Here is a 12,674-nt window from a genome sequence, read left to right as displayed (position 1 = left end):
AAAGGAAAATATCGCAGCAATAATTATATCGATAGTAATAGCAATAGATTTACCGAAAAGCTAAATAGCGACCATGCGAGGCGATGGAGTTTTTTTTTCGATGAACGAATAAGAAAGGAAATATCAACATGTTCATTAAAAATCGTTCGAGTAGTGAAGGTTTTTGTTTCTATTGCTAGTAGAGTAAGTTAAATAAATCAATACGGCGGTGGTTGAATGTAAATTCCGTCAAGTCTAGATGAACAGTGTCTTTGGTGAGTGCGATCTGTTGGCATCTCGTTTCGTTCAGTTTAATTCTCCCGTAGGCCAAAAACTGTAAGCTAACCGACTTAACTTACCGCTAATGTATAAATGAAGGAGCATGATTGTAAGGGAACAGTTCGAAGGTTTATCATGAAATGATGTTAAAGATAAAGTAAAAATGCACAAAAATGAAAAAAATAACGTCTTGTGTTTTTTCTTCGGCGATCGTAAGGGCTGTGGTTCATCGGGTTCTCATTGATTTGATCGACGCAAGTAAGTGTATGGCGGTATTTTTTTCGCTCCTATGCCTCCTATCCATCAAAGTGTTGTTTGTTGCATGGCGAAAGAAAACTCCCGCGGATCCATTTGTTGTTTGTTTACCCTCCGGTCCGCTCAAACGTCCGAAAGGGGAGGTCCATTGGCGAATGTTTTGTTTTGCGCGGCCCGCCGTCGCGTTCGCGTAATGGCAAGGAAGCAGCGGAACAATATATTGGCTTCGTCTCGAATGTCCATCGTGCGCGGGTGGCATTAGCATTCGGAGGTCCTTCCGGATTATCGGCTGCTGCGGGTTGCCATCCGTGGGTGGTGCGTGTTTATCTGACACATAACTCTGCGAGTGTCAACAAGGATGGTCATTTCCGAGAATGGCGAAAACATTCTTCCGTCCCGCCAGTCGGAATCGCTTCCTTTTTGACGTGGTGTGGTGTCCTCAACGACGGTTCTTGAGCGGTTCCTATGTTGATGTCGTTTTGTCGGTGTTGTATGGAACCGATTGGCAACGGTTCGGTTGGGTAAGAGCAACGGGCGTGTCCCGATTTTATGGCCTTGTGTCGTTACGGAAATGGTCCGGTTTGACGCTTGAGATACGAATGTTTGTTGACCGAAAAAAGACTGCATGAAAATTGGAAGAGCGATAAAAAACAAAGCCAATGTTTAATATTATTTTGACAATGAACATTTTATAAGACCGATTCTAGAATCGCTCGATTTCATCGATCGGGTTTTGTCGATGTTTTGTATGATGACCGTTCAAACTAAGAAATGTAGACAAAATGTGTCAGTATTTAGTGAGTATGTTATAAAATAAATTCAGATCACAAGAATCCAAAGTTTTTCAATTTTCTAAAAATCTAAATAATAAATTGATTCTTCTACGGCACAGTACAGCATTCAATAATATATTATGGCAAATGTTAACTTTCGTTGAAGCCGTCTATATTAGAATTTTTGAAAGCTAAGTGTCTTTGTTTTGTCCACCCACGTGCCTTCGTTTGTGTCGCTTAGCTAGATTTCATAAAATAAACACAATTTATGAATATCATACGTTTCTTCAACAATTCCCTAGTGTTCGGTGGGTGAAGAAATATTTTCTCGTTGTTTACTTTATCCCACCCTGGAGCGCAAGAATAAGATATTACACACATTCTGTGGCATAAACAATCCACTCTTATTATTCCATTAATCAAAACATTTGCCTCAAAAATCGTCAATGAAGGGCACACTTGCTCAGCTGAATGAAGCGTATTGACATGGCGCATTTCGTTTCGAGTGTCTTTCACGGGCACTCGCGCGCTTGCCGTCCGATTAGCTCAAGTCAGCAGGAACAACTTCGGCGATCTATGCGCAAGTGTACCACTTGAAAAGTGATTAAATAAATTATAAACACGGTCCCTTTGCACGACGCACGATCCCCATTGAATTAGGTGAGCGATTAGCGTACGCATGAAAATCAAAGGCGAGGAAGGAAACACTTGAACGGGATCGGTGTTCAATTTGAATGACTCTCTTTGGTTGGGATAAGAAACGCAGTGGACAATGTTTAGACAGCCGTACATCGTATGACGGAAACTATTGAACACACGATTCGATTGTGATAGAATAAAATATGTGGCACATTTTTCCACATTTTGTATGTTTCGTAAATTTCGTTTCATCGGATCAAATGGTATTCAATGTTTTTACTAAAACTAAAATAGTCTAGCACCAAGCAGTTCTGTTCAGCATTTCTTTGGCTGATGCTTAGGTTCAACCGAGGAATCGCAGTATACCCCGGAATGCTCGTTCCGGGATGCTAGAGATTAGCACCTAACCTCAACACCCTTGGCCTTAACTGACCGGTTTAAAGCGAACACGCGTGGAAAACAACACAACAGAGGGTAAAGGAAGCGTGAGGGAGAGACATTTGGTGGACGGAGAGTAAACAGCATGAAATAAAACCCTACCCAAACGAAGGCAGCAGATACATGTTTGTAACTAGGGTAGCAGCTATCCGACATGTTGCACTCTTGAGCCGGACAAGATAAAGTCCAGTCGGGAAGGTAATAAAATAAAGTTAAAATAAAAAAGTAAAAACCTCCAAAACGGCGGACGTAAAACAGAGGAAACGGACCGCTTGTGGTCCGATGCTAAATCGGTGTATAGGATTTTTCCACACGGGCGTGTGGCGTGTAGTGTGGTGGTGGGAAAATCGGATGGACACGCGCGGTCCACCGCGTGGCCGAAGGGGGCGTGGGTCGTCTGATATTTCATCAGATATCACCGAAAAACCCTGACCAGTGTCGACAACGGCGGCTATGATATTGGTAACGATGTACGAAAAAACGTGACCAGGATAATGATCGGGATCTGGACCGGGCGGGTGGACGTGCGCCGATTTTCGCACCCCTTTTTGGCATAGGGAAAAAGGAAATCTCGTACATTGCTACAGAAGGGAAAGGCTCTGCAGATAATAAAGAGCGAGGAGAAGGATCATCTTGGAACAGTTGTACAATTTGTAAGTCGATGTTCGAAGGTTGTCTCACAACCGCAAACATTTGGCTCGCATGTTAGAGAGGAGTACGTATTTTTGAAACATTGTTTCGCTTCACTTTTGAAACCAGAAATCAATAACAAATATGTAGGAAAATACGATAAACCGTTTCATTGTCATAAATATTTTGTTTCGGAATTAAAAACGATGTCCACTATAGAATATCGTAAAATGTCGTCCGATTCGGTTGGTCAAGTTTGTGGCGATGGTTTTATTTTGTTTTTCAAAAATCGTTTGATATCGAAATCCTTGTCCCTTGTTTTGGTGCAACGTGGCGTGGCGAAACCCAATATCATAAACCTCGCAAAACCATGCGTCAAATTTTATTAGTATCGCTTTTAATCATCCTTCGGCATGTGTATTCATTTTATTGAGCTCGTTCCAAACCAATAATAGCCGTTGCTGGGGATGTTTTATTAGACAGTTGCCTGCATTACTCGCAAAAAAACGGAGGTAAAGGAACATTAAAAATGAAAAAAAACGCAACTGAACGATGGCTCTGGTAATGTTTTCAAACAACAAACATTCCTTTAATTTAGATTATTTTCCACCAATTTACCATTTGTAGTTTTCCGTATTTCCTGCTAATACCGATTTGTTTCAATATGTTTAAGTTCACGCTTGATATTGATGGGATTCCAAGATTTACCCTGAAGCCTCCAGTTCCGATTATGGATCGAAGTATAGTTTGCTTCGTAATATTGGCGACTGATAATAAATGGTGTAATCACAAACACCCATGCCAGTCGCTTCGATGGGAGAGAGTCGTTTGCATCCCACCCGTATCAACCGCCACTTTACCATCTAAGTCAATAAACTGCAACTGGAAACAAATCTGCCACCTTGGTTGACCCACGGGAAGTTCATCGCATCGTCTCCGATTAAATCTCCGGCGTGCGATTGCAATCGATCCGTAAAGTACGGCTGTGATTTTCCCTTCGATTATATTTTGTTGTGCCTATTCCGGAGAAGTATTATTGGAAGACAGGTTTGGTTCGCTATCGTTCGATTAATCATATGTTTGGTGTCCTCATTTCAAGGCCCGATCAGTATGAACTGTTGATGACAGATTTACGTCGGGCAATCGAGCAATGACAGTGTTTACGTCGTTCGACCTAGATTTTGATGTATTTTGAGTGGTGCTTTGTACAAGCGAGGTTGTAAGAGCGATTGATGCAGTTTGGATAGCGAACGAATATTATGTTTTGTCCTTTAATATTTTATTTGTTTAAAATAAAAATGATTTTGTGTTTTCTTAAAAAAAACCCTACTCCTCCAAAATTATCATGTGCGTCAAAATTTAAGGTAATTATTATTTTATACACCCATTCAGCTATCCAGTTTCAGCTGTTTTATCCAATTTACACTCGACTTTCCTAAAAATTATTTTTCCGCTTTATGTCATCGATATTGATATTTGATAATTGGTTAGAAAAAATATAGAAAGAAAACAAAGGTTTCATAAAAGTAAAAGTTATTTGTAAGGCGTAATACGCTTATATTGCAATGAAAGAACTAATTGACATGTTATTTAAGTGATGATGAGTCCCATTTCCTACCCCAACATAGGTTTTAGAATAGTGGAGTTATCTAATGATATTTTTGAAACATGTAAGGTGTTTTTAAACCATTACTTTTAAACCAATCATGATAAGTTCTAACTTTAAAAACATGATGGATTATGATTGTCAATTCAAATCCTTGTGTTTTGTCCTCTACGTGGCAGTTTTCTTGTTTTTTTTATAAATATTTTATAATATACTAGACTTTACTGGAGATAGCCAACAAAGAGAAACCTCGTATTGTATCATAAAAGTAGAAAATAATATAAAGTAGAAGGAAAATGTGATAAAATGTTCCGTACAAAATTTTACATTGCATAAAATACAATAAAAAAGGGATAAGTCTAGGGCCTCCAAATTCTCAGAAAGGTTGATTAGACTAGAACAGAAGAGTTGGTCTACCTCTCAAACAAACGAACTCTTTACAGGCACATACACATCCACCTTTTGGCCGGAGTCCTGGTAACAAGTAATACACATTTGACTTCTTCATCCGTTTCGATTCATCCGGTTCCAATGAATAAGATTTAGAAAGTAATTCCAACTCCCAAAGGATCGCTCCGGTTCGTCCAGCCCAAAGTCGCCCAGCAAACCCCCGGGAGCACACTTTAAGCAAGTGTGACCAACTGCATCCTCTTCCAGCCTCCCCCCACTCAATCTTTAGATTTCCTACCGGCAATCATCGAATCATCATCGATGGTGGCCCCGGATCAGTCGAACGCAGGGTCTCCCGTCCCCTCGGCGCACGGTCAAACGTCGGAAAACCGATATCCAATTTGGTAAAATCACTTTTTATTGTTCAGTTTTTTGTCTCCACATTTTTTGCCACATTCTGACCTTCAGGCGCCTTTCCATTCATTCTCCATCCCTCTCAGCCGTCTGCTCAATTGTCCTTCATTTTCTCCGTGACACACAAACACACACACACAAACGCAGAGAACCCAATGAGATAAAAAATGTAACCAGGAAAAACACCGGACCCCGAAATAGGGATTTCCCTCGCCGATGAAGTCGTCGCCTTCCTCGGCTTCCCCCTTTCGCTGGTTCGGCAGCTTAGGGCGGCTTCCTTGAGCTCATTACGACAATCAACTGAAGAAGCGACTGATCAATGGCGGGGATAGGTTTTACTATCAGTCTGGGACGATAAAACTGTTTACGCTTCGCCACAGAGCTTTAATAAATGCGCTCTCTGGGCCGATTGCGTGCTCAGTTCGATAGGGGACGGTTTTTTAAGGCCGGCATGTTTTTTGTTAGTGTTTGCTTGCTTGCTCTTGTTGTCTATTTTGGACAGAGTTATGTAATTTTATATAATTCTGTTCGAAAACGCACAGTTAGTGCAAAGGGAATTCAAAAATTATATTCGTTTGAAACGTTCTTTGGCTTCTTTGAGCGGAAAATATATAATTTGTGTTCAAAACTTAAAACAAAGATCAACATTTTTAAAATAATTGATGAAAAACTAGAACAAAGTAGAGAACAAAACTCGCGGAAATCTATGCCCTTCAAGTGGCCAACTTTGTCAACCCCGAAGAGCCGTAAGTGTGCTCGGTCCTAATTTTTAGGTTTACGAAAACAACCGACCGTGTCCACTTGAGCGTCAAGGACTGTTTTCCCTTTTCAGGTTTTCTTCTGCCCCCGGAAAAAAGCCCGCTGCCCGGATGCTGCCAGATGGTGGCGGGCAAACCGGAATCCAGCACCTAATCGCCGAAGGGGGCCGCCCCGAGACGCCGTTCTGCGGAGGGTCGGAAAATTAAATTCATAAAAGTCACGTTTGACTCATATAAAGTGTCACAGTACGGCACACTGAGGGAAGCTGGCAATGCGAGGACATTTGATGACGAAAGGTGCCAAGGGACGCCGGAACGAGACGACTGTTCGCACTTGTCTCTCGTTCATTATGGGTTTTTCCTTTTTCCTTGCGTGTCGTGAGGTGCCCTCGTTTTTTATTGTTATTGGCAGTACGGTTCGATGTCCATCACTTGCCACGATTTACCGACCGGTCGGGGCGGTCCTGGTATGGCACTTGTACATGGTTGGTGGTGGGAAATCATATGTTTGAATTTTGTAAAATTGTTTTCCACCACACACAGAACGGAAGAAGCATTCGACCTCGCCATCGCCCGGAGTGGAGCTGCGGTGTGCAGTTTTTCGGCCAAGCAACAACTTTTTGCGCGAGCTGGAGCAAGCAGCTGGGAACCTGCTACCTTGCCCCGGGGCCATTGGGGCGATACGCGTTTTCTGCGGGGCCAACGAACCCGGTGGACTTTTTACGGGGGAGCCCGAACGACATAAATGCTAATTGGTGCGATTTGCACTGTGCCAATGTTGTTTTGTTATGATTTTTCGATAACCGATGAGCCAGCATTTATGGTCGTTGCGTGCTGCCATGTGTTAGGTGTCGTTCACCTCTTCACTTGGTAACGACTGGCTTCCGTTCGTGGTTCAAAGCACAGAAGGTCTTCAAATGAACACGCCTAGACAAGAACGATAAAGATAAATTAATGTTCTTTAAGACAAGATACGCTTTGATAATATTATGAATCCATCAAAACGCGATAGAAGAGATATGTATAAAATAGAATCCAAAATTATTGTGAATTATTGTGATGTAGCGACGGCAAACAAAACACGGAGAAATGAAAATATTTTGATTTCAGTATATTAGTAAAGAGGAGTAGCTATTTGTATAAAAGTAATTACCATTTCCAATATTTTAACATTTTTAAAATGATACAAAATGGAATATGTATAGTGTTCCGGTATGTCAAAGTAGTTTAAGTATAACAAAGTGGTTTATTTGTTTAGAACCGAAACTACCATTATTGTAATGTCGATTTATCTGATCTGATCTTTATTTTCTTACAAAGTTGAGGAAATTCCTAAGTTTTGACACTTGAGATGGAAATTAATGAATAAAAATAAATGTTATCTTTGCAGTACGAAAGTACAATAAGATTGTATTAATTTTAACCGTATTCGAATAGAAAGGTTTGAAGATAGGGAAGCAAGTATAAACTATCATGATGAAGTTCAAATAATATCAACACAAATCTGCTGAAATCGTAAGTAACACTTTTTACGTTTAAAGTTAGTTTATATTTTAAGTACCGAATTCCATGCGTATGTCGTTACACCCGGAGGAGCAAATAAAATCCAACCATTTAGTATCGACATCGAGTGCATCTACGGCACGCAAACTGGCCTTCGACCGCTGCCCTTTTACCATACGCTTTTACGGCGGGCCGTCACACAGGATACTTATTCAAACCGCCCCTCCCCTGGGGCTCGTAGCGTCTTCGCCGAGCATCTTCAACCGGATGGTCATCACGGATGGGCGGTGGGCTTGGTGTGACCATACACGGGAGCCGTAATTTACATATGGAGCGCATAAAACAGCAATATCGACTCTGCTGGCCGAACGATTTTCTCTGCCCATAAAGCCCAATTGCTAGGTTGTTCGCAACCGCAATCGCACGAAAAATCGTTTATGAAAGCCGAACTCAACCACAAACCCATGGGCAGATGTGTGGGAGTAAGAGGTGAAGAATTGTATGAAGATCAGCAGAGTAGAAGGGGGGAAATCCGAAGAAAAAATCGTAAGAAAGGAAAAATCGAAAAACAATAAATAAAACGTCTAACCGCAAGCTTCGGGCCCAACATGGTCAGGGATTTCATTTCGATAACCGGTGCGCTTAGAATTTGGTTTTCCGGTGTAGCAGCGAGTTTCCCTCGACTTTCCATACTTCCCCATGTCGTACGAGCTAGAGGAAGCGTCACACGTGCGATTTGGAGATCATATTAAATTTTCTTCAGTTCTGGTTTTTATTGTATTCTATCTCGCAGCCAAACTCCGCGTGACATCTTGGAAGTGGATGTCTCTTGCAGGGACGAGGACTTTGAAGAAGAAGCGGAAAGCCCTGTAAGGAGGGGTGGGGGTGTCAATAAATAATAAAAAATACAACGAATTCGATACGGTCAAGCCGGGTGGACAAGAATAAAAAACAAACGGTCGCATGTCCGAGCACGCCATAACGGAAGGCATTGGAATGGCGATGGAAGGACATTATGTGCAGTTATATTATTTAGTTTTTCCTTTCTCTTTATCAAGCGCAAGGATTCCAGGAAATACGAAGGCAAACAACGAAACCACAATCAACCACGCAACGACGCGTCCACGGAGTGCTAAAAATGGTTAAGTGGGACAGAGGTTAAATATTATGATAATGGCGGACGGACTAAAGATAACGAGCACTAATAGAATCTTCAAAGATTGAACTTTGTCGGACAGCAGAGCGGGGAATCGTGGTGGCAGTCTGCTTTGATTTGGGATTAGAAGAGACGTATTAGTTGAAAGTTAGTTAGGGCTCAAAGGACGGGGCTTTATCGGACAGGGGAAGATTTATGTGAAACCAATATGTTAGCCCTAAATGTTCCTTTCACTTCCTTCCTGCTCTTTATGGTGTGTTTTCTTTTTCGTTCGGTTTCCGTTTTCAACAACCTCCGAGGTTGAGGATTTTTTTGTACAACATATTGAAAGCAGTAATTGTTGCGCAAATGTGAGAAGGAAAATAAATAAACGGTAGAAAGTAACCCTGAACATAAACATCAAATGTCATTGATATCAAACAGAATAAAAAAACTAAAACAAAAACCTTCAAATCAAATGAGGAGATGTTGTAAAAATATTAGAAAATACAGGAAGGGTTAGCTCGCTTACATTAAGTTAAGTTAAGAGTAAATTTACTTGGGATATTTGTTTTTGAAGATTAAAATTTGCTTTGAATGTTTAGAATAAGTAAAGGAACAAAAAAAAAGGAAACCACCTTTTATGAACAACTTCGTGATGATAAAAGTAAAAAAACAATTATTTTTAGTAGCTGCCTCTAAAAAATGAATGTTAAACATCCAAATTATTTTATTGTTTGTTGAAAACTAAACAGCTCTTTGTGGGTAACGAAAATAAATAGATTTAGAAATTTAGAAGAAAAGATGCCAATATGAAAATAGTTCAAAATTTAAGCATAAGTCAAAACATAAAGTTAGTTAATGTACATATTTGACTTGTATTGCATACAATTTTTATCCCTAATTTGTGAACAAAAATTTTATAAGTGGCGTGTAACATTGGCAAACAATTGGCCAAGAAAGACAAACAAATTCAAGCATGTCCACTTCCATTTACACTTCCTTAAATGTGTCAGCAGTAAGTAAGGTTACACGTGTCACCGGTCAAAGATCCTCATCTCATGAAACGTGAGACACAAAAAGGGTTTGAACTGTACTCTTTACCAATAATTGAAAATCGATTATCCTACTGGACAAGCGAACTGATTCACCCTTGTATGGTTGAGTTATAAAAATGGAGTTGATTTCAACTCGAAGATAACAGAAACACATACATCGGCTTGTGTTTAAAAAAGCACAAAAAAGTTATTTTATACACACTTACGCCGGCAAAAGAAAAGAAAAGGGTTTGCATTGGGAGAGTGGGTTCGCAGAATGAAGCGTGAAATTTGGAAAAAGAGATTGAACTTTTCAACCCCGTTCGTCAGTGCGGAACCGAGTGTGTTACCGCCGTTCGTGCGGGGAATTTTTCCGAAAGGAGTTGATTTAGTGCAGCGATGCTTTGGGGCTCGCGCGTTTCCAGACTTCTTAGCTCGGATTTGAGATACCAATTCATCCACGGCCGCGTCCTCGAAGGGCGGAATATTTTGCTACAAACATCAACCGAATTTATGATACGTCTATGAATGCAATTGCCAAACGCGCGCTGCCCTGCTTTTTCTTAAGACGCTCTAGTTGAAAGCCTCGGCCGGATTACGAAACTACAAAGGGCAGATACCCGGGGAGATAATAAATAGATTTGAATTTAAATTCAAAACCATCTTCCGGTCGACTGGCCGAGCTTCGTTTGCGCGCGCGAGGTATGGCCGGTCCTTTTTGTGCTGTATAAAACGAAATTGCATGCGCTCTTTTATGATAAATCGGATCCGTTTACTTTCGCCCCGCGCGTGGAAGAGTCTGGAGCGAAACTTACCAGCTAGGATGGGCACAATTTTCCCGATAGGCGGCAAATTACTCCCCCGCCCGTCCCTAACCCCTCGACAGATCCAGGATGCTTGGCCCGGGAGTTGCAAAGTCCGAAGAAGAGTGTTTGCAATTTTAATGAAATTTACTTAAGACGTCCATTATGGTGTGGACCGTTTCTTAAGACATCTAATCCGTTCCCGGGGCGTGCTTCCAAATCCGGTACCGGTCCTTCCGCCCGGTGGTCACTAAAATTTAATACCATTCGGCTATTTCTATTTACGGTTTGTTTGCCAGCCGTTCGCCATTTCACCGTGGTCCGTGGTTGGTCCGATTTTCCAAACACCCGCTCCATCCCTATTTCCCCACCAAGCGAGGGGAAAGTCAAACGAATAGGTACGGAGGAGTGTTTGCTGCCGGGAAAGGGTTACCAGGTTCCGGTCGGGTGGCCGATTTTTGTAGCTTCTAATGAGTAAAACGTGACATTTCGGCCATCCGAAAGCCATCGCTGGTCAACGGTTTGCCCGGACAACTCCAGGGTGATCCGATCCGAAGGGAAGCATTTTTCTTTCCGCGGTAATGGGTATGTGTACACTTTTCGCCGGCAATGCGATGGTCGTACGATCGTTGCGATTGTATCTCTTGATGATGGGTGACCGGTGGCCGGTGTCCGTAAACATAATAAAATATCGGGAAAACGGGTGTCCCCTGCTGCGGGGCGGGTTCGCGAAGGTTTGATAAACGGTGCGGCCGTATGTGGGTGAGTGAGTGTGAGTGTGCCTGTCGTGGATAATGCTAATCGCTTGAAGAGCTGCCATAGATCTCATGTTTACATTAATCGTCTTTCGAGGCCCGGGGTTGGAGAGTATTTAGTAAACATGTTCCTGTGGTGCCCGAAGAGAAGTGGGCGATGTGCCGTAGGATAATGTAATGCAAACCAGCAACCCATAGCTACGCAAAAAAAAGACAAAACAAAAGATGGTACAAAAAGAAAACTGCTAACGATTCATATGAGGGACGGCATAAACGGCAAGACAAATGGCGACAATGTTGTCAATCTCTGCAAGGAAGTGCCGTGCCGAAAGGTGTGAGGTTATAAATCGTTCGTAGGTTCACAACCGAAGGAGACGATTTGCATTGATTGAATTGATTGAACCATTTTTACCCACCTTCCAGGGTGGGAGGGTAATCTGCGGGCAAACCGTGGAATAGTCTAGCATTACCGAGTACAATTTTCCCAGCATCATCGTTTGCCGATGGCGTGCAGTGTGGAGGTACGCGATTTTGTTTCGCACGTGTGTGGATCCGTGGAAAATCGCGGGACAATTTGCGCTCGTGAATCGCACCGCAATTTGATGCTCCATTGGAAAGCGCATGGTGGTAGACAGTTCCGCACGTAGGCGTACGCTTTGCTTGGGTGCCATCTTTTGCCGGAACGCTGCCGCCGCATGCGGGTTAAGTAGCTAAACTAAGCTACACGGACGCGGACATCCCGATCGCGTCCATGCTGGTCTAAGGACACGAAGGAACGTTTTTGGTTTTTGTCCCACACCTAAGGAACTCCTTCCAATAACCCGCCACAGAGCATAGCACTTCTTCTACGTTCTTCTCAAACTACCGACAAGAGAAAAGTGTCACGAACCCGTTCGTTTTTCCCAATTTCCTCAGTTGTGATGCAGTGTGTAGGAAGAAAAAACTTACAAAAAATATATGATAAACCAATGATTTCTTTAAAAAAAAGCACGCACGTTCCATCGACCTTCCCGCTGGGGTTCCATCCATCGAAAATACGGGGCGAGATTGAGCACGAAACCGGGACGCTCAAATCGGGCGGAAAATAAATTGAGAATCACCCGGTTCGGATCGCGGGCAACCCGTTGCCGAATGAAACCAATTTTGGCAGGCCCAAGGCGTTCACCTGAGCCGGGAAGGAAGGGTCCGGGTAGGTTGGACTGCCGACTGTTGTAATTGGGAGGTTGGACAAATTGGCAGGTTTTCCGGCCGAGGAGAGGTTGAATGCGAATCGAATGGTT

This window comes from Anopheles ziemanni, chromosome 2 (assembly GCF_943734765.1).
Source record: "Anopheles ziemanni chromosome 2, idAnoZiCoDA_A2_x.2, whole genome shotgun sequence".
NCBI classification, from domain to species: Eukaryota; Metazoa; Arthropoda; class Insecta; order Diptera; family Culicidae; genus Anopheles; species Anopheles ziemanni.
Note: the sequence above shows the minus strand (reverse complement) of the source record.